A 21,680-nucleotide genomic window follows, 5' to 3' on the forward strand; every position below is an offset into this window, starting at 1 on the left:
ATTTTCCAGCCATTTTGGGGGGTTGGGGGGTGGGGGAGTGGGGAGTGGGCAGACAGGGAGGGGAGGAGAATGAATAAATATAAATATGGCAGAACGTACAATAAGTCACTAAGTTATAATGGCTCATTTACGTTACATATGGTTCAGAGGTAAAGTCCACTGAAAGGCCATTTCAGTGAAATCCTGATATGAGGTACATGGCAGTGGATAACTGCTTACATATCTTGAGTCCACTCTAAGTTAGCCAAATCAAATTGGGAAGTCCATCTTGGGATCTCATCAGTATAATGCCAGAGCGAGTTCTTTCATTTAGTCCAAAAATGCACATGTCCAAATACCACAGATTTCATTCTGTGCTTCAGTTAAACAGTTATGAAAGAATGGAGACTTTTTCATAATTCTATCAATCTTCAAATCCGTTTGGATTTCTTATTTTACAAAACACTAATAGTGCCCAGTGATGACAAATCTGGTGTTTGGTGTACTTAATGAACTAAAAATAAACAAGGCAGGAAGATTTATAGAGAATAAAGTTATTTAGGTTTCTCAAGTCCTGAGATAACTGTAAGTATCCTTCAAATGGCTTAATAATCTAGGTCAAAGCCACTGCAGAATAATATTCAATATTGATAAATGAAAACTAATGTACATTGTGAAGAAAATGGAAATCAGTCATTCATCTTAGCAAGTTCTGAGCTGATACATTATGGGAAAGGCACATAACCAATATTGTGAAGTCCTGAACGATGGCCTGTAGCAGGAACAAGAGCTTGTAAAAAGAAAAAAAGTTTCACTATATAAGGAAAAGAATGAAATAATATGGATTAAAAAACCCTACAAATTTTCACCATTTCATAAGGAATATTGAAGAAATGGTGTTCACAGAAGCAGGCAAATATGATAGAAGCAGAGAAGAACTCTCAGATAAGGATAAACTGCTTGTTAAACTCTTATTTTGTTTATTTTCTTGAAAGGAAGACAAATAGAAACAGGCATGACAAAAAGTGTATTAAGAAGTAATGAAAGCTATAAAGGAAGTCAACTGGGAGCTTTTCTTCTTGTCCATAATACAATAAAATGAGGTAGTTATTAAATTGAAACGGGGCAAATTAGGAACTGATAAAAGGAAAATAATTTTTCTCACAGAACACATAATTAGATTTTGGAACTCCTTGCCACAGCATTTTGCTAAGGCCATAAATTTAACAAGATTCACAGAGGGATTAGATTTCACATAGACAAATTATTGAGATACACGGTGGTTGAAAGAAGGAATTTTACTTAATGTTGACAAAGAATTACTTGAAGTGATTTAAATCTCCATGTTTCAGATATTAAGACAAACTTAATGAGTGCTTCACAGATGACCCCTGTTAGTCAGAATGTTGGACTAAGCCATACAAGAGTTCTCCTCAGTATTGCAATTCCCAGGTACTTATATATCAAATATTACTCTTCATGGCTATAAATCTGAAGGTATGAATTTACACTGCCAAGCAGATAAAGACAAGTTCAGGGTCAGGGAGTTGAAGGGAAGGGGATAACTCATGGAGCAAACTAAGGGGCTTCCCAGTTACTCCTGTTTGAGGTTTACAGCCACATATATCATAGCTGAGGAGAGATTCCATATGGAAGAAGCTTGCTGTGACTTTTTTGTCTCCTCCATCTTTACCAGATATTTTTACTCTCATCAGATCATTTTTTATATGCCTATCATGAAACATTCCAATATGGCAGTTGTCACACTAGAAAGTACAGTAATTGCTTATTTAAAAAGTTGGAAAAATGTGATCCTGCTCATAAAGAGCAAAAACCTGTTACATTTCTTTCCTAAATGTTGAAGTCACAGGGCCAAGGAATGCCACTGGATGTCTCTCTTTTTCAATGGCAGTGGTGCTCAAGAATGGTGTTCGGCCATTCTAACCAAATAACATGCACAATTTACATTGGTTAACCTAAAGAGCATTTTTTTTCTGAGTGGAAAAAGAAAACGCTAATTCATATAGATCAAGCAGAAAGTAGCTGCTTGATCAATTTATCACAAAATATAAAAATGTTCAAATCAGAGTATTTCAGGTACTGAAAAGAATTCAGCCATTTATGGAGGAAATGTCAAGAGACTAGCATGAGAAATGAATGGAATGGAATCAGGAGAAGAAGAAAAATTATAAAGGCTGGCAATTGCAAGAACAGATCCAAAACTGGACAGGAGATTCTGTAATTGACAGTTTGGCCTAGAAGGAATACAGAACTTTTACAAAATAAAAGAAATGTCTCCTCACAGGTGTACAGAAATTGCGTATTAGACTATCTTTGTTGGCCTATCCTCTGTGATAAGCTATATGTCAGGTGTTTAGGTCCACAGAATTTAATTTCTTTTTGCTCTTCTAACTTACAATTCTTTATTGAACTTCAGTATTGATTTACTTCCAAATCACATACTGTACCTTCTTGTGCTATTGCTTTTTAGGTAAACACTAACAACACTACAAGATGGAGATGATCCAAAGTGTTTTCTAATTCATCAGTAGTGGGAAACCTACGTGTTTTCAAGCAATGCAGATTGGTTTGGCTTCTACACAGCTCCTACTTTTTTCAAACATGGATGGCAAAGGACATTTCCCAGGATTCATATCAAGTATTAATTTTAACAACATTAATTTATGATGTGTGTTATTCCATTCTACCCTGTGCAACATGACTTATTCAAAAAGCAAGCAATTTTCCGAAGTAAACACTCATTTTCCATTCTAACAGTGATACTCTTTGTGAATTTTAAGAGAAAGGGGCATAGTCTGGAAAATATCTTTTCTTACACTTTTTGCTTGGGACCATTCATGGTACTATTAGGATATTTTAAATATCTCTCCCTTCCTGCAGCATTTTAGAAGTATCTGTCACACTGTATCTATTGTAAAAGTGTAATTATTAAGTAAAATTGTTACTTTCCAAAAGAAAACTCTTCATTTATTTTTACTGCTATTATTTTTGTCTGCTTCTCCATCCTCAAAACACCGTAGATCATTATAGGATCACTCAGCTGAAAAAAATAGAATTTTTCAATACAATGTTGAACTAATTGTCAGCAAGTCACCTAACCTCCCTTATGATTCAGGGAACATGTCAATGTAACTGTGCCCTTTGTGCCAGAGTGAACTTGTCTCCCCAGTAACCTTACTGTGATGTTGGTTAACTATACCAACTGCATTCGTAGAGCTGCTGGGACTGTATTTTTTGGTCCATGTACTCCCTTTTCTTCTCAGTGTTAAGAGGGAGGGCTGTCAAAAACCAACACTGGCTAACTGGTAGAATTGATAAATAAAGCAAAATGGAAGCTTGAGCTTCTATTTTTTAATTTGACTTGTTGAAAGTCATGACACAGATGCATGTTCACAGATTGGCATGCCCAGGATAATATTAACACTGCAAGTCAGCTTTTGATTGTGCTTATGATATACAAAACAGGGGGTGGGATTTCTGGCCAAATTTGACGTTCTACACTTAAGCTCTGTCACTTGAAAGACCATTTAATTAAAATATATGCAATAATACCGGAATAAAGTCATTAACTCGGACAGGCTCTGAAAGACCCTGTGCATCTTGCATGCAACACAGCAAGGTTGAGAATTGCCCAGACAATTAAACCTGGACAACTGAATATGCTGTGGTAGCAAAGTAGAGTGTCTGAGGACAAAAAAAAAAAAGTGATTTAGAACAAAATATGGCCTATGAAAATTTTCAGAAAAAAATTTTATACTTCCTGAAAAATCTTTTTAAAAGTACCTTTTATCCCTACATTGACCTTTTATTTCAAAATTATTAACTGCCAAAGAGAAGGTGAAATACAATCATTCTGTTGTCATGAATACTCATGTTATACTCTGCTTTCATAACTAATAATGTAAGATCAGCTAATTAAACACCCTCTTAAATGGAAATTTGCATGAATTTTTAATACACTCACTGTTACTAGCATGGTTCTTAATAGAGCGGTGCTCCATGGTTTATATCTAAATGCGATTTTCAGAACCTGAGTCAAAATTATGCCCTTGGTCAGCTAACAGGTAAAAAATGTGTGGGTGTATGCATGAGTGTGTCTGCATAAGGGGGAGGGAGTTTGGTATCACGTTGCTGGTTGTAATTATCACCAAAACACATCTCAAAAATAAAGCTAGAATTTCAAGAAACAATTTTTTCTAGCTCATTGATAACACAGGATAATACATGTATTTCTACTTGAGATTTTATGCTGGAAAACTTCAAATACTAGGCAAGATTATCATATACATGAGCAGTGAAAATGTATTATCGTGACATGATGAGAAGCAAATCATACAGCTGTGAAAAGGCAGATGCTAGGATATCTCTGCACATAAGAGAAGCCAAGCAGGTGACAATGTCAAGCTCTACTATCACACAGGCTATAGCGTGTAATACTGTGGTATCTGGCATTATGTGATAGTTCTTCACATGAATGATGTCTTAAAATTGGAACACTTAAGCCTCTGCTGCAGTTGGCACTGAAAAAAATTTCTGATTCACTAATTTATTAATATAAATAGCATGCTAATAGAAATTGGTCAGGAAAAGCCTTGGCATTATTCACATTCTGTGCACCAACACACCGTGATGAAAGATATACTGGGTACAAGAAGGGGCAAAAATGTACTACAGGCATAAAGAATGCGTACATTGTTCCAACCGTTCTACCAAATCTATGAATAGCTGATCGCATATGATGTTTTTATAAAGATTAAGCCATTTACCACTTCTCTAACCACATCAGTGAGGTCATAGCCATTAATACTGCTGTATAAGTAGTATTTGTCCATCAGTACTGAATACTCAGGAAACCTTCATGCTGCACTGCCACGACATACTCACTTAGCGATCCTGCAGGCTAACTACTGGCATCAATCAGCAATGTAATTTGCAAACCTGAACCCCCAAACTGGCAGCCTCTGTCTGGACTAACGAAATCAACAAAAAAAGTACTAAATGCATTTGGGATGGTAAAAATAAGAATAAACCAATACAAAAATATCTATAACGGTCAGCAGATCAGAACATACTGCTCTGTTTCATTTTCACAATAACTACAGCTTGTGTGAAGCTAACAATATTCAGCATAAATAACACTTGGAAAATTTCAGAAGGCAAATTGCCTCCTGCAATGTGACATCAAGGTGGTGTAATGAATTTTATATACACATTTTATTTCCTAAAATATATTTGAGGTATAGCCCTGAATGTATACAGGAGATTTGTACTCAAAAGCAAAACCAACCTGAGCTTATACATGACATGATATATACATAAAATGACATTTTTGAGAAATAGTAATTTCTTAACGACTACAAAAACTTCTACTGATAATTCAATTAGTATGTCACGTACAGGAAAATACCATGTGTAGTTTTAAATTATACTCCTTAGTAAAAAATTTAGTTTCTGGAAAATCCATACACAATAGCATTTTCAAATATTAATGACAGCATCTTTCAATAGACGTTTCAGATTTCTACTCAACAAGGACAATTATCTCTCTATAAAAATTCTTTTCTACACAACCAATCTTTATTTTGTTCATTTCTAGCAAAAGAAAAAAACAGACTAAGTAGCTGTTCTCTACACTTATTTTCTGTTTTTAAAAACACTCTTTTAATTCTATAAAACAAAAGCAGATTTTTCTCAACAGCATTTGCAAAAGTGAATGCTGAAGGAACTGTTTTGGTTTTCATCAGCTCTTAGCTTTTTGATTAAAATAAAAACAAATGAGAAAATAGCGCTGTTAGCTTTCCTTTTAGAGCAAACTCCAAACTATTTAATAAAAAATCTTTTCAATATTTGGAGTTATGTACAGCTAGTATTTCATCCACTTAGATTTCCCCATGAAAGATCACCTTTTGAAATAACATCTAAGAAAAAACCCACTCTCTAGATATTTTTCTCTTTAAATTTAATCCTGACCTTGAAATAAACCAAATAAATTCTATGTGGATCAAATGCTTACTAAAATAACCCATTTATAAAGAGGAAGCTACATAGCCATAGAAATATTTATAAATAGATGGTGCATGTAGAAATACAAAAACTGATCTTGCGGAAAAAGCATGTTTTTAAGAGCTCTGCAGATGTTCTCAACCTTTAGCTTTGCCTATGTAAGCCAAGAGATTTTTGTCTAGTACTGAAGCTAAATTAACTTCATGGCTTGTTTTTTATCCCCTTGGGTAAACCCTTGATGTACACAGTACCAGGCAAAAATCTTACCCTCAATTTCATTTTCCCCAAATTGAAATACTTTAAAAAATAAGCATAAATGTATTTCAAAATCCAATTCCTTTGGCCCTAAATCTAGCTTTTCTTGGCAGAGTGCAGTTGTTTTTAATCTGAATGCTAATATTTTGCCATGTGGCATCAGATATAAAATACTAATTTACACTGTGCCAGATATCTCTAGTATTTCAGTACTAGTCAATCAATAAATGATTAGAGAAGTGGTTTTTTTTTCAAGGGAACTTTATTTAAACTATAACATAATGCTGCAAATTATTATATAGATATGTACCAAAATGTCTAGAGCAGAACTGAATTCATTACAACTGTCTCAAAGAGAGGGGAAGAGGACAGAAGAAAGACTTGTATGATTTTAGATTAATCTGTTAAGTATGTGTGAGATACATATGTGCAAAGGTTATACTGAAGGAAGACAAATCTCATTAAAATCTTAATCTGAAGATCTTTATACATATTTTGAAAAACATTGAAAATTGGAGGTATTTGCAGACTTGGAGCTTCAAGTCCAACTTTTATTATTGTCAACATACCTTGCTTTTAGTAGGGAAACAATTTAACTTGTTTCACTATTGTGTGAAATATATTATTTATAAAGTTAGTCCATTCTTTACATGTAGACATAGGCAGAATTTGTAATTGGGCTTTTTTTTTTTTTTTGTAAGACTGTAAACAAGCTGTAGTATTAATTCTTGGATGTTAGTTGGTTTTCTTTAATATATTGGATTGTATTTGATTTGTCAGAAATATGCAACCTAATACTCACATGCATCAGGCTAATAAGCCCTATGCAGTCAACTCCTGCTACTAACTGTGAGAACTAAAGAAATTGTCCCACTTATATCAGGTAAAAGTAAAACTTCTAACCAGGTTTTTAGCTTCCTTACTAGCTGAGAAAATGTAATGAGAAAGCCGAAGGTTTCTTCTATTTAAGCAAAATATTTCTCCACACACTACTAGAAGATTTGCATGTGTTTGAATAGCCTGTTAAAAAGATAATTTTGAGATCATTTTATACAAGGAAACCCTTTTCAGAGAGTTATTGCCAAGTTTTAAGGAGGTAAAAATTTTAGCAGAGGAAAATATACATATATGACAGTTTTTCAGCCAATAGGTTTCCTCTGAGTCCTTTAGGTTTTTGAATATGATGGAGACTTGGCTTTTCACAATGACCTAGCTGAACTAGTGCATAGGTGAACTGATAAACTACTACTTGGACAAAGCTTTTTTAAAAAAGAATGACACATTTTTCCTTCTTTCACCAGCATAGGCATGATGTCCCCAGCTACATTCCTTAATAAAATAATCAGCTGGGTACTTCCCCACTTACTGGACAGGTGCATTGCCTGCTAATACAGGTTTCCACACCACATCCTCCAGAAATAGTCTAGCCTGAAGAGGTTCACTATTCCAAGCCAAAGCTTTTCTATTAATCCAAGGCTACTGCCTTTCCTACTATTATTTACCCCGATACATCTTCTGAGTTGGTACCGAGTCTCTGTGGGATGTTTCATGGATCTGCCACATAATTCATAAAGCCAGTCCACAAAAATCTTTTGGGTCAAGTAAGGAGACTCCTTCCTGCTGTTCCCAACCCCTCCCTTGCCTTCCCAAAAGCGTAAGATCCTACTCACCAACTTATATAATGAGGTGGGAAGGGAGGATGTGGCTGAGGGAGGGCTGAAGATAATACTACAAGGGTTACACAGCTCTCCTGCATCCACCCATGCAGCAAAGGAAAGGCATCAGCTGAAGGCTGTGACAGAGAAAACACACAAAGTAGTTATTTCACAGTAGGGTATCCTCTTCTCTTTCAAATATTATATGCATTGGGAATAGCAGACTGCTGGTTTATAAAGAGAAAAGGGCCAAAGTGCTGTATTAGTGGTGTTACACCATGGGAACACAAGATTAGCACAACCTACTTCTTTCCTTGACATCTGCAACCATAATTATTTAAGAAATCTACTTTCTGAGGAGAGCAGAGCAGGGGAAGACATAGTGGCCATGAAGCATTTAAACATTTAACACTGCTACTGGAGCCAAAGACCAAATTCATCCAGAACTTGGGCTGGTTTTCTGCAAGTTCTAAGGATAGCAGTTGTGCAGGCCTGAGGAATAGCTATTACATAATGATACTGATTTTAATACCAGACTATACAAATTTTCCTATTTCAAGTATTATACTTGAATTTTTCCATTTCTGTAGTCTTAGTCTTTTCATTTTGCTATGTATGGATTGATTTATAGTATACTTTAGAATATAGTTACTATGATACTGCTAGCTTACTGTATGTGTTTTATATGAAGTTTTACAGAGCAGAAGCTTTCTTATTTCATGTCCTTTTACTGTGGATTTTTATTTTAATATTGGGATTTGGTTTAAAAAAAAATTAATGATCTTGTCAGCCCAAGTAGCTGACCAAGGATTACTGAGCACAGAAAGAAGAATATTTTCAGTCAGTGTAGGATCACAACTGAACAGGAAAAATCTCTGGAAGTTTTAAAGGCTAAGACTATAACCATGAATCCACAAGCAAATTCATCTTGCTGCACTCCACCTGTAGAATGTGCACAGGGAAACAGTTTTTTAAGTGATCCTTTCATAAAAAACCCTTGCCGGTTTTACTAGCGCAAGGAGTTAGCTTAACTTTCATTGGATTCCTATTTCTTATTGTGATATATATACATATTCGGCAAGCTGGTTTAGTTTTAGTTCAATTGTACAGTTAAAAACCAGTAATATCTGAAGCCCTGCTTAGCGCCTTATAGTTTCTCTGCGGAATATTACTGTATTCCTTATTTAGTTCACGGATCATATGTTTAAACACCTGATTTACTTGAGTCTGAAAAGCAGTAGAAAAAAGGTCTGGATTGGTGATAGGCCAGGGGCCCACCTAGCTCCCTCTCCCACCATGTAGGAATAGCTGGTATCTTCTTGATAGTTGGGGTCTTTTTCCTTTCAACATACCACAGACACGGAGAATCAGGGAGAAGATAGAGTGCACCTTTTGTGAGGTGTTTTGTAATGGAGTTGGAATTCCAGTTATTGATGGAAAGATCAAATCCCAAATCAGTGGAAATGTAAATAGCAAGAGAATAACTTTTTCCATTATTTTTAGCTCCTATACCCAATGTGTTTCTTAGTTTATTGGCAAAATTCTCAGGGCTGCCGCAAGCAACAGCACCCACCACTGGGGCATAAAAGTTGAGAAACACAGTACTCCTTGGGGATATTTTAGCTCGAACATTAAGGAGTATAACAGAATTTCTACATGAAGAGGTGCCACTTTTCTCCCTGAGTTGGTTTTGATTCAGGTCTCTATTTGCTACTTTGACAATAAAAGTAGGGATTGGGTAAAGCAATTTTAAAATTCTGTATCTTTCACTTATTCTTTATTATTTAGTCTGTTAGGATATGTATTATATAACAAGTAATATATCATTCATTTCCATTCATAGCTACATGCAGTATATATGTTAGCATATGCTAATACGTTTTCCATATATATCTCAGATAACAATAAGCCCAAAGTCATTGTGTATATGGAAAATCAAGGACCTGAAACAGCAACATAATCAAAACTAAAAAAGGCAGAGGAGACAGATAAAGCACCAATACTGCAAAATGGAGTGGAGTGTAACAGCAATCAAACAAAATAGAGGTGGAAAATAAAAAGAATGTTGTAACAGCAGTTGAGATAAATTATGACATTTTTAAGTACAAAGAAAGCAGAGTTTATTACAGGAAACAGTATGACTTCTAATGGCATGGGTCTGGTGACAGAAGTTGTAAACATACAGTAGACATTGCTTCTAGAAAATGACATGAATCAGTCTGTGAAGAAAGAATAAAATCTGCAGGAAACCAGGAGCACTGCAAAAATTGAACATCTGAAGACTGACAAAAATGACAACATCAGAAAGCTTCTAAAGAAAAATACTTCACAATCTTGGAATGTTTTAATTTTAAGTGGCAAGACAGAAGAAACATTAAGAAATACCTTTGAAAGCAAAAAGACAGGTGACAATTTCTGGGTGATAATATAATTTCTCAATTACCATAAATTACTTCTATTTCCTAATAAAGGTTTCTTGTAATATAAATAAAAGCAATAGAGTAATTTATATGTGCAAAACACTGTACAATCCACAATCAAGATAAATTAATATTGGACAACCAAGAATACATGCAAGTTATCTCAGACCAGTCACTGAGTCAGTAGCAGAAACTAAAAATTCAAGAACTGATAGGTCATTTCCTCCAGTCAGTGAATTTTGGCCTTCTCCATATGGTACCATCATCTTGCAACAAAGAAAATGTAGTATCTTGGTATAAAGTGTTAGAAGTAATTGCGATCCACAGTTGCAATTTCCAAGTTAATACCCTATGCTGTAAAACTGATGAGCATTTTGGACCAGTATTCATAATGAACAACTTAAACTGGCAGGAAATGCGGACAGGCTTGAATGCATACCCCAGAGCCTGAAGGCAGACCTATAGCTTACCTGTGCTGAGATCTTCCTATAAACCCTGTTGCTGGAACAGAGGAGAAGCTAAACTGAAAAATAAGTACATTTTTATGCACCTTTCACTTTTACACTACATTCTTACGCTCCAGCTGGTGTCTCTTACCACCTACATCCTTAATGACAATTGACAGTTGAGGAATTTTATTACCTTGATTCTCATTTTTATAATGGACTTCTTGAAGAAAAATATTGTTTTGGGACAATCTGACCTGCCAAAGTATGGCAGACCCAAAGTATTCAGACCCAACGTCTGAATCAAGCATTCCCAACGTGTGATTCATGTAATGTTATTACCAGTCAAGAGAATATTCGTAATACTTTCAGGCAAGACAGCAATTAAAGGCTGCCTTCTGTGTTTAGAAACAGAAAGATACCCTCTTTTGTGACTATCATTTATTCTGTTGCATTGAAAACCTAACTTGGTATCTATCTCACTATTTGAATGCAGTGATTTCTGAATCACACATCAAGAAACCCCTCCTATGTTCCTGCAACTTCATTGTAAACTGTCTTACAGGCAAAACCAAATCTGTTTCATCACTGTCATCTTACTTGGGATTTATACATTAGCTATTTACATGTATCACTAATAGAATTAGTTTTTCATTTTTACATCTGGATATTTCCCGAATCAGCTTTCAACCTGCCTCTACTTATTATTCAGAATTAGAAACCACTTTCTTACAGCAAATATGCAGCTCATTGCAGACCTAGTGCCTAAAATAAGGCACAGATGCATCCTTTTTATTTCTTCCAATTTTCAATGTTATCTCACTGGAGACACCTACAGCTATAGTAAATCAGTTCCACCCTCTCTGAATCAGGCCCTTACTTTGGCTTTACTATAATCACAATCAATTTGTTGCCATTAATTACACAGAGCTATGATTAGAAGCCAACACATCTTGAGGTGCTTAAATATTTAGAAAGCTCTAGAGCAAAAGATACACATGGTATTTGCCTTACATAGAGGCAACGTAAATATATGCAGAGAACAGCCTAAGCTCACTAGTCATCTGAAAAGTAGTACATTTTGTTTGTATTTTCTAAAAAACCCTATTGCATTATGTTAAATACCCTGAGGGCTTAGCATAAAACACGACTGGAATAAATATAAAGAAAAAACTTTCTGTCTCATTAGATAGTCTGAGTTTCAAAATCTGTTCTAGAAGTGTTGTAAAGTGTGTAGTGTTGTAGATTAATGCACTGAATACATTTCCACAGTGCTTGATGTGTTTCATAAAAGGTCCATTTCAAAAGTGTGCTCTATTATAGGTGAACACTCGCAGTAAATAATCTTGTTACAGAAACCTAAGCAATTTTTACAAGGCATATTTCTGGCTGACTGAACAATTTATTCTCCAGATGTCACGTTGTATTTTTCCAATATAAAATGAAACAGCTTCTTTGTCTTTTTTTTTTTTCTTCTTTAAGGCAGACTCTTTTGTTTGGTGAGACTGGATCAAAGGTGTTTCCTTAAAGAGAAAAATCTATTATTAAAAGCTGTTGTGGTATAAAATTTACACTATATGTGATCACTATATGTAACTTGTCATTTAATTTGATTTAAAGGTATAAAAGACCACACCAAAGTGTGAACATTGCTGAGGATATCTGTGTGCGTTTCAAAAATAGGAGTCATTAGCTCTCAAACTGATCATCTGTGTTGATCCTAAAGGTTGCAAGCATCTTGACTAGCTCTATGCATAGTTAAAACTGTGTCACAGTTAATTAAAAACATTTTCACTGGGCAGACATCATCAGTAGAGGTAAACAGGGTAATTTTCCAGCATATATTTTTTCTGGCTTCAGAAAGGAAATACTTTCACAGGAAGCTCTCACCCAGGAAAATTCACAGACTATCAGCGATTTATTTTATTGATTAAAAAAAGGAAAAATAATCCTATGTACTAGTCAGTATCACACATGTCTGTTTTCTTGCCCTGATTTCTTGATTATACACATGGAAAATTAGTATCAAAGGATAAATTGCTAGATTTTAAAAAAAATTCCCCTTTTTACTAATCTTTTAATTATGTTTCTGTTTCTCTTTCTGTCCGCAAAGCTGTGTATTCATATAGACCCATATAAGAGAGCCAAACAGTTGAATCCTAGAAGCATTTGTCTATTAATATGTCCACTTAGAGAAAACCGCATCAGAACCAATAGACGTTAACTCTAAAGGGTGACAGAGTTCCAAAAGTTTCTTCTTCAAATGAAGCTGCATTTTATTGGAAACAGACTCAGGATTAAAAGTCTTTGGTTTTCATATGTCAGTGCCTTTTTAGGAACACTACAGACACATCTGGGTTCTGCTACATACAGGGTCACGCTGGAAAGTACTATCATCTGACTTGTCTCAAATGTTTTTCTGCCCTTCCTACCCCATCCAACCTTTGGTGAACATATCCTTATTTAAAGCCTGCCAGTAGGCAACAACCCTAAAGAGCTAAGAAATGCCCAAAGGCATGCATATATGTAATATTTAAGCAAGCCATTGCTTACGTTGATCTCTCTTTGAACAAAATGTTTTGCATTGGTCTAATGTCCTTCTGTTCACACGTGCTTAACTGAGTCATTAAGGAACCTCTTTAGGTAAAGATAGATAGATAGATAGATAGATAGATAGATAGATAGATAGATAGATAGATAGATAGACAGACAGATAGAGTATATATAACTAACATAAAAGTACAGCCAGGTATGAATGAATTCTGGATACAACAAACCTTTTAAACCCAAATTTTCTCTATGGTATACTCCTGTGGCTAGCTCCCTGGCTAATACATTGTGCTTTTGTGTTTGAAACAAGCAGTGATCTTTGTGCTTTCATGCTAATTTCCCACATATTCTTTAAATGCACACATCTCCTAGGTGTGTTACACCACTTTCAGGAACTTATATTAAAACTGATTTTAACTGAAGATTCTTGAAGATTTTGAAAGTTGTTCTAACAATTTTTACATGTATATGGATGGCTACTAGAATTTTTAGAGATACTTACATGTGCAATTATCTTCCAATTCCTTAAATTCCTTTAAAAATCGGGTCTTCCATGAAAAAATGCAGGTGGATTACCTAAATCAAAAAACACCAAAAGTTTAGGATATCGATTTTCCAGTGAGTGATTTGTTTGATCTGAGACCTAACTCCCTATTCTATATCTAGGTTTTTGAGGGCTACGGGCCTTACAGCTATGAATTTTAGATGGTGCAGAGGCAATGGATATCTGGGTTTCATAAGGGACTTTACATGCAATAACAGTAAAAATTATTAGTTGTGATGATGAACGAAGACTTAACTTCTAAATAATAAAATAAAACTTCCTGTCTGAAACTGCATGTCAGACTCACAAGACCTTGATTCTTGACTCTACCTGACAGTGCTTAAGCAATACCTTAAACTGCAGCCCAAAACAATTTGAAGGGGAAAAGAACCAAGTTGCAACATAATAGGCAAGTACCAAAATCTGTGTATCAGGAAAATTCATTTTCCCTGTAGATTTTTTTCTATTTTTGTATCAGAGGACCCTCCAGTGATTAAACATTAAAACACAATTCAACCTTCTTCAGAAACTGATTTTTTTGTTGAGTTTTTATTTTTGTGCTCTGTGTTACTCTAGTGAAGTTAAGGTCAAAAAAAGTGTACCTGCAGTCTGAGTTCATGGTAGGAGGTTTGGGCTATTTTTTTGCTTTGAGAGAGTTCACAGCATGGTCTGTACCAGCTATTGAGAAAATGCCATCTTCTCCAACTGTCTGCTTTAATCCTGATTGTGAGAAGTTCATCTATTAAAGAAACATAGCACTGAAGATTTCACCTATATTCCTGCAATTCAGCTGAAAGGTGACAAAAGTATTATAAACCCAGGCAAGATATTTATATTCCAGGATAGAGTGGAATGTGCGTAACCAGTGATGACAGAAAATGTTTCCTGAGCTGCTGCTTGCAGAAGTTTAGTGTCAGGGAAGAATCTAAGACCAAATGATAGACTGAGCTAGATTGCTGTCATGCTCTTTTCTGCTAAGGAACTCTTGTAGACAATTTAAGATAGGACAGACACAGAATTCAGTATCAAGTAGGTACAGAAAAGGACCAAATACAGGATTGATTTTCTGAGGACTACACAGTTAAGAAGTTTAAAGGAAGATACGACCAGCTGCATCAAAATTTGCAGTTCAGAGTCCTATATGACAAGATCCTCCATGTATGGTTTCAGTTCAGCCCAGCCTAAAGCAACATCATGCCAGGCTTGGGATGTCTGCTTCAGTTATGTCAGATTAACTAGCTTCTCTCTAACCCTTTTCAAAAAAATAGATTTGAAACTGGGTAGTAGTCAATTTGAATGCAACTTCAGTATAGCCTCTGGAGAAGGTGTTCTTTGTTTAATCTCATTCCCATAATGCTTGGTTTTTTCTCATTTTCACTTGAAGTCCTATCACTGCTTCTCATCTGACAACAGAAGACAGAAAAATTGAAAGAATAAGGAGAGGATATTCATTTGAGGACCAGAGTGTTGATCATAGTACTTATTGCTGGCTAGCGTATGCAAAGGACAACCTAAAATGACGATGGTTCACTAACTCTTCAGCTTCTCATTCACTTCCAGTGTCCTTTAGGAGGCTTTGGAATTCCATTCAAGTCCATTATTTTTTGAGGCTGAATCAGGATAATTGGTCTGGCCTGTCTTCTTGCCTGAGAGCTGGAAGGTCTCTGATAGTCTTCTTATTAAGGTGATAACCTGTCAAACATAAGAATGTGCTATGATACCCTCAGTCTTGACAGACAGTCCCCTTTGGCCTACAGTGCAGGTTGTATCAGAATTTCCCCTCCAAAGTCCAAGGGAGATGAATGAGGAAATGAGTTTGAGGCTTTTCTATCCATGACCCATTATTCATATTCAGATACTGGGTAAGCACGATGAAGAAACCTTTCATTGCTAGCAAGCTATGAATGACTACAGAATAGCTATTTTGACATTTGCTTCTTACATAAGTTCAAATGGATTTGAATGAGGTTTTCTCACCTAAGACAGGCCCAATTCATGATTGGATGAAAGCAAAGCAGTACCTCCAGGATCTTTCCTGGTTGGGTCTTCAATATGAACATTAGCATGAGCTGTGTGACTTTGTATTCCCTGCTGTTGGTTCATCCTGTAGCTATCTGATATCCTCAGATACAGTTACTTTGGATGGAATCCTTTTTTTCCAGGGATACTCCCTCTACACTAAGAACAGCCCAGCTGAAGGACTTCTTGGGCAGAGGAATGGGATATAATTATCATGCTACATGAAAGGAAGACCTGGACCCTGTGAGTCCTGAAATGAGACAGAGCTTTGGAAGTCATGAAAGGTGCCAGAAACACAGGAGTTACACAGTAATAGACTGGACATTATAACAACACTCCCAAAACACAAGCCAATGAAATTAGACATTCTTATCCTTAAAATAAGTTCTCCGGGATGTCTTTGTATGCCTTTCCTTCTTACTTACTTTGGAAGAGGTGTGGAAAAGAAGGCAGAAAGACAGTTATATCTGTAAAGTATACTACTTACTAGCGAACAGCATGGAGGCAAAAAAGAGCAGCATTATACAGCTGAGGGAACCAGGGACCAATATGGTGGTCTCAGCTTAAAAAGCCTTTTCCTCTGCTTCCAGGTTTTCAAGCTTGAAAATGAACCTGAGCCTCCTTCACTGCTGTTTTAGAAGGCCAAGAAACTGGCTGGACCACAAGGAACATGTTCTACCACCACTGCCAATCCTGTTAGGGAGACGAATATGCCAATGTGAGGGAGAGGATGCCAGTATGAGGCTGGGAGTGTGAGAATCAGGTAAACATAGGTTTTTAAAACTTTAAAGTAAATAGCATCTTCTTGCCTTAAAAATTTGCAGTGAGCAATTACTGAAGCACAAATCAAGAGACTATAACGTAAGACATAATGGTAAAAGTATTGAAACATATTAATTAGTATTTCTAAGAATATTCTTAAAGTACTGGTGAGCTTATAAAATAATAGAAAATTTCACATTGGGGAAAGGAACCCTCTCACAAAAATACCTTTAACTGGCCATCGTTTCCCATGCTCCTGTTTTCTCCAACTAAAGACACTTATGTCCCTGTTAACTCTGCTGCCCACACAGTCCAGTCGTTCTTTTTCCTGATCCTACAATGAGGCAATGACACTGTGCTCATCATCTATCCTATTACCATGGAAATTATAGCAATGTCATAAATTCAGCAGTCTGATTCCTTGACAGGGTTGATTAGGAACAGATTATAAGCTGGAGAAAAGCTGAACCCTTGATTAAACACAAATAGCTCTTACAATGAACAAATACGGGAATAAAATATATTTGAAATCATGTAAAGAATGGGTGTCTTCATATTCTAGATTAGAAATTGTTTTTGTATTTCACTGATTTTCTAGAATTGTTTGAATTTGTTTGCAAAGTTCCCTAATTTATTTTTAAATCCCACATATATATGTAATTAGTAATAATATATACTCCAGGATTCACAGAAAAATCAGTGTGGGTACAGCTTGTAAAAGGCTAGTTAGGACTTTTCATTTCATTCATAATAAATGTATTTAGTATTACAAATGCACTATAGCTAAATATACCCATCCACACAAATACAAATAAACCATACGCTTTTCTAATTTTCAACCAGATCTACTTGAATTCAAAGGATGTGTTATTTAGGGGCTTTTCTGGTAAATTCTGACCATTCCCTTGATAAAACCACCTCCCATGAAGTGCTCTGTATCTTGTCTGAGTCCCAGAAAACCACTTCTCCCTATTCCCAGTGAAGACCTTGGCTCAGTAGGATACTGACACACTCCTCTCCCACTGCTTCAATACCTTAATGAATGCATCAAAGCTAGATACTTTATTGTCTTTTGAATCAAGACCTGTATTGAGCCCACAGCCACTAAAGATAGAAAAGGACTATTTGTATCATTCAAACTATTAATCCCTAAAGAAGTATCTTATATGAAAATAGAAAAGTGTTCCAATACAGTTCAATGTTCGAGAGACTGTCTTTTCATTTTAAATTCTCACACTAAGCATAAGCGCTAAATCCTTAGTTCATACTTTACTGGAGATTTGACAACTCCGATTTCAACCACAGCTTATTTTACCAGTAAAAGTGTGCAGTAGGGTGTGCATACCCATTCCAGGCCATCTCTGTTCTCAGGCCTGCTGCAGTGTTTCTTCTACTTCAGACTATTTACTCAATGCCATTAATCAAAATCCTATAGCAGAAAATGCATGCATAAGTCCTACACATTTATTGCCATGGCAACAATTCAGGCTCTTGTTCATATGTCAAGCTACATCAGTGGAGATAAATTCTATTGTTTTCACACTGACAGTTCTCTCTGTGTTGGGCTTAATCCATAGAAAAATATAGCTTTGCTCTTTTTAAAATAAAACACAGACCACCCAATGCTCCAAATTCTCATTCTTCATATCGTATAACTGAACAATCTGAATAGTTATAAAAATATAGTTTGCTCTTTAGGTTTATGATAGCAATTAAAGTGTAAAAAAATGGACCAGTCCTCATGATATTTTTTTAGTCTGTGGGATTGGTTAGGAATTTAATTCTTCATTAAAAGATGAGCTCTTTGCTGTGAAGCTAAATAGCTATGATACCAGAGCACTGTGTTCTTGCATTAGATTGCAGTATTTTAAAATAAATGCCTTTAAGCTTTGAGTGGAGTTGGTGTAATTCATTTTCCACCTTAGCTGTAGATACTGTATTTTTCATAACACAAAAATTAATGATTAATGCATAATATCCAGAGAAATATTTTTATATTTCGTTTAGCTCATGACAAAATACACTCTCATGTGGGTGATTCACAAGTGCGAAAGATAAGCATAATTTTTTGTGAATAAGCCTCTATATGTTTACTTGTATATACTGTATTATGAGTAAGTCTTAATGCCTGACATAATTTTACATTATTTTACTGTGTACTAGACCACAGTTTTGATTCCTATTATTTCCACAGACACCTCATCTTTCTCATTATCACAGACTAACAAGAAAACAGTCTTTCATTAATAAAATACTTTTAATGCTTCATACTCTCATTATTTCCTGTGTACGGTGCATCATGCTTCCTGGAAAGGCACAAGCCTTATATCACCACTAAAGACCCGTCCTTTTCAATCTGACCCTTTTTTCACTTCCTCATGCAGATTTAAGTCCCTGATTTTACAGCATGCTTCATATTGACAAAGCTTATTACCATGATATACTGTACTGGAGTTCATTTCAACTAATATCCACCGCTACATCTGTTACTGTCAGTACCCAATCTAAGTTCCTTTGTCAATGAAGATGAAGAAAACCATTATATTTACTTATTGTCACGCCATGTTATGCCAGTATCAGAAACTCCCTCACATATACACTGTGTGTGACTTGCATCAAATATATATTTTTTTAAATGGGGGGCTTTGTGCAATTTGTAAATATCCTGTGAACTTCATTCATATTAATGAAGCAGCATTTGCACTTTACTGCCATTTTTATGCAAATTACAGTAACTCTTTGTGTGCCGTGCCTCTATACATGACACAGGCCACACCTTCTAAAGCAACACTGTGATTTGCCTGGATGAGCAGCATAGACCGTGTACAGAGCATGACTTCTCCGGTCACCTAAAAGAGACAACCTGTGATTCTGAGGAGGTTAAGCACAGAATATGCCAAATAACTTGTCACATAATTTATTTTTTAATCCTGACATGTTCTTAAGGAGAAACACTAACAAAATATCTTTCAGGGTCTGTGCAATTAAGAAATATCTCTTCTGAACTCCAACAAGTAATGTTTTACAGTTGTTTTCCTTGCTCCAGTTAAAAGCATCTTGTTTCTCATTGATTCTAAAACCAGATGTACACTAGTTTCCATAAAATATAGTTTTAAACAGTAATATTTGAAGAAGAACAAAAGCAGCTTTTTCCATACATATGAATTACACATCAAAAAATTCTAGTTCCCAGTTTAGCACTGCCCTCTGGTGATACATATCTTGGATATGTATGTGACCCATTTCATCCTAGTGTATCAGGCCCATATCTGGACAAGAACTAAAATGAAATTTAGGCATTTAGATCTAATACAGGGATTCTAAAAAGCTTTGTTTAACCCATTCAGTGCTAACATCTCGACGATGCTATCTTTCTGTCCACTAAGCTCCCCAGCTTGAAGCTTGCTTTGTGCGTAGATAGAATTACTGCCATCTTGGTGGCTTTGGAGTGGTTCAGCTACCTTGCAGATTTGCCCTGTTGTCTGCTGCAAAAGTCTCCAACACAGAACTGGGTTCTCAGCTTCCTAACGTACACCTGCAAGAGTACTGACAACCTCAACCATACTTTAGCTTTGAAAGACTTAGGTATCTACCATCAAACAAGTGTTTTAAGCCATAAATCTGTCTCTAGGTGATTGCATCTGCACCGCAGGGAGTCATCTTAATCCCAGAAGGCTGAAATTTATGAACCCTCCTTTCAGCAGACAGTTTCCCGCAATGTTTACTGGCTGTCTGTGTATCTCATTAGGAGGCATCAAACTACCATACTGTTATTCTACAGGTCAGTTTTTTCCCACCTTTTACAATCCATTAAGTTCTAAACCTTTTGAAAAAGAATTCTTGTACCATGATGGCTTTTACTTACAATTACATAAAACTAGGCTAATTTTCAATATTTATTCATTACTATTAAAGAACATAAATCTCCAGTCCTAACCTACCACACTGGAAAACATTAGTCCATTGTTTTTGTCATGAGACTAATGAGCAACGCTCCACTTACAATTGGATATTGTGTGTCTTGAATGAGAGGTTGTATGAATAAAGGTCTGCCACATATTTGTTATCCGTGTTATAATCCTTTTCAAGGCTCATTTAGGGAAGCTATCAGGTGTTAGGCTACTTTGAAACTCCGGCCTTTCATATGGGTGGCTCCTCCTATTGTTGAAGATGCAGCAACGAGAAATGATACAAGGTGGTATTCTGATTATAATATTTTTCAAGACCTGACAAATTTAAGATTCTTTGAGATATCATTTTAAAAATAGCAAGATTCTGTAATGTTTTGGGTTCTTTTTAAATACACCAACCAAAACAGTTGTAGCTAAATGGAGAATGCCACAAATATATGAACCTAATTTGTCTCCTTAAATTATAATCAAAACAAAAAGAATGAACTTTCCTTCCAAGTTCACTGTGCAATACTTCACATTATTAATCAGAATTATGTCACAGGATTATTGCTTTGCTTAATAATGTGTTTAATGCAAATTTAATGTAAAAGATCCATGATAAAGGCAGTCAAAGCTCTATTAAAATCCTTTTGCAAGGTTCAGCCACTGCATTAGTAGCTTTAGGCTAACAGCCTAATGTTAATTTGGATTCTAATATATTATTTTGCATGATATTTAATGTGGCTTTGTAATTAGATTTTTTTAATAAAGCAAGAAAAAAACATATGGGTCAGAGTGCATGACTGTCATTAACTACAGTGCATTTCTGGGACATGTATAATTATAACACAACTTCTGCAATGAAATAGTGTAGATTATACTCCAGTCAACAACCTGTCTCATCTTGTAAATGAAAAAAAAAGACGACAATCAAGTGATAAAAACCTGCAGATGTTCACACATACTGTTCCAATTTAAAAGTTCCTACCCTTTTAGCTGGTCCAGAATATTAATTCACATACTCATCCCTAACTCTGGTTCGGTCAAAAATGAATGAGACTAACACGTCTCTGATAAACTCACTTTACTCCAAATGAGAGTTTGAGAACAATTGCATGATTAATTGCTTGGAA

General features: G+C 35.6%; 2 long non-coding RNA genes across 4 annotated transcripts in view; one reads left to right on the plus strand and one right to left on the minus strand.

Moving 5' to 3' along the window:
• Positions 1-21,680, plus strand: part of LOC142061065 (uncharacterized) — a 129,072-nt gene that overhangs the window by 45,554 nt on the left and 61,838 nt on the right. The window contains exon 6 of one of the 3 annotated variants that reach the window (XR_012662046.1): positions 16,483-18,920. This is a non-coding gene — a long non-coding RNA (uncharacterized LOC142061065). Of the gene's footprint in view, positions 1-2,470; positions 3,929-16,482; positions 18,921-21,680 lie in introns of those variants that run through there. The other 2 variants (XR_012662044.1, XR_012662045.1) reach the window with 2 other exon arrangements.
• On the minus strand, positions 9,683-16,496 carry LOC142061066 (uncharacterized). The gene is made up of 4 exons (XR_012662047.1): positions 16,380-16,496; positions 15,385-15,565; positions 13,832-13,905; positions 9,683-12,302 (listed from the first exon to the last, which is right to left on the minus strand). It is a non-coding gene; the product is annotated as an uncharacterized LOC142061066 (long non-coding RNA).

This window comes from Phalacrocorax aristotelis, chromosome 8 (genome assembly GCF_949628215.1).
Source record: "Phalacrocorax aristotelis chromosome 8, bGulAri2.1, whole genome shotgun sequence".
NCBI classification, from domain to species: domain Eukaryota; kingdom Metazoa; phylum Chordata; class Aves; order Suliformes; family Phalacrocoracidae; genus Phalacrocorax; species Phalacrocorax aristotelis.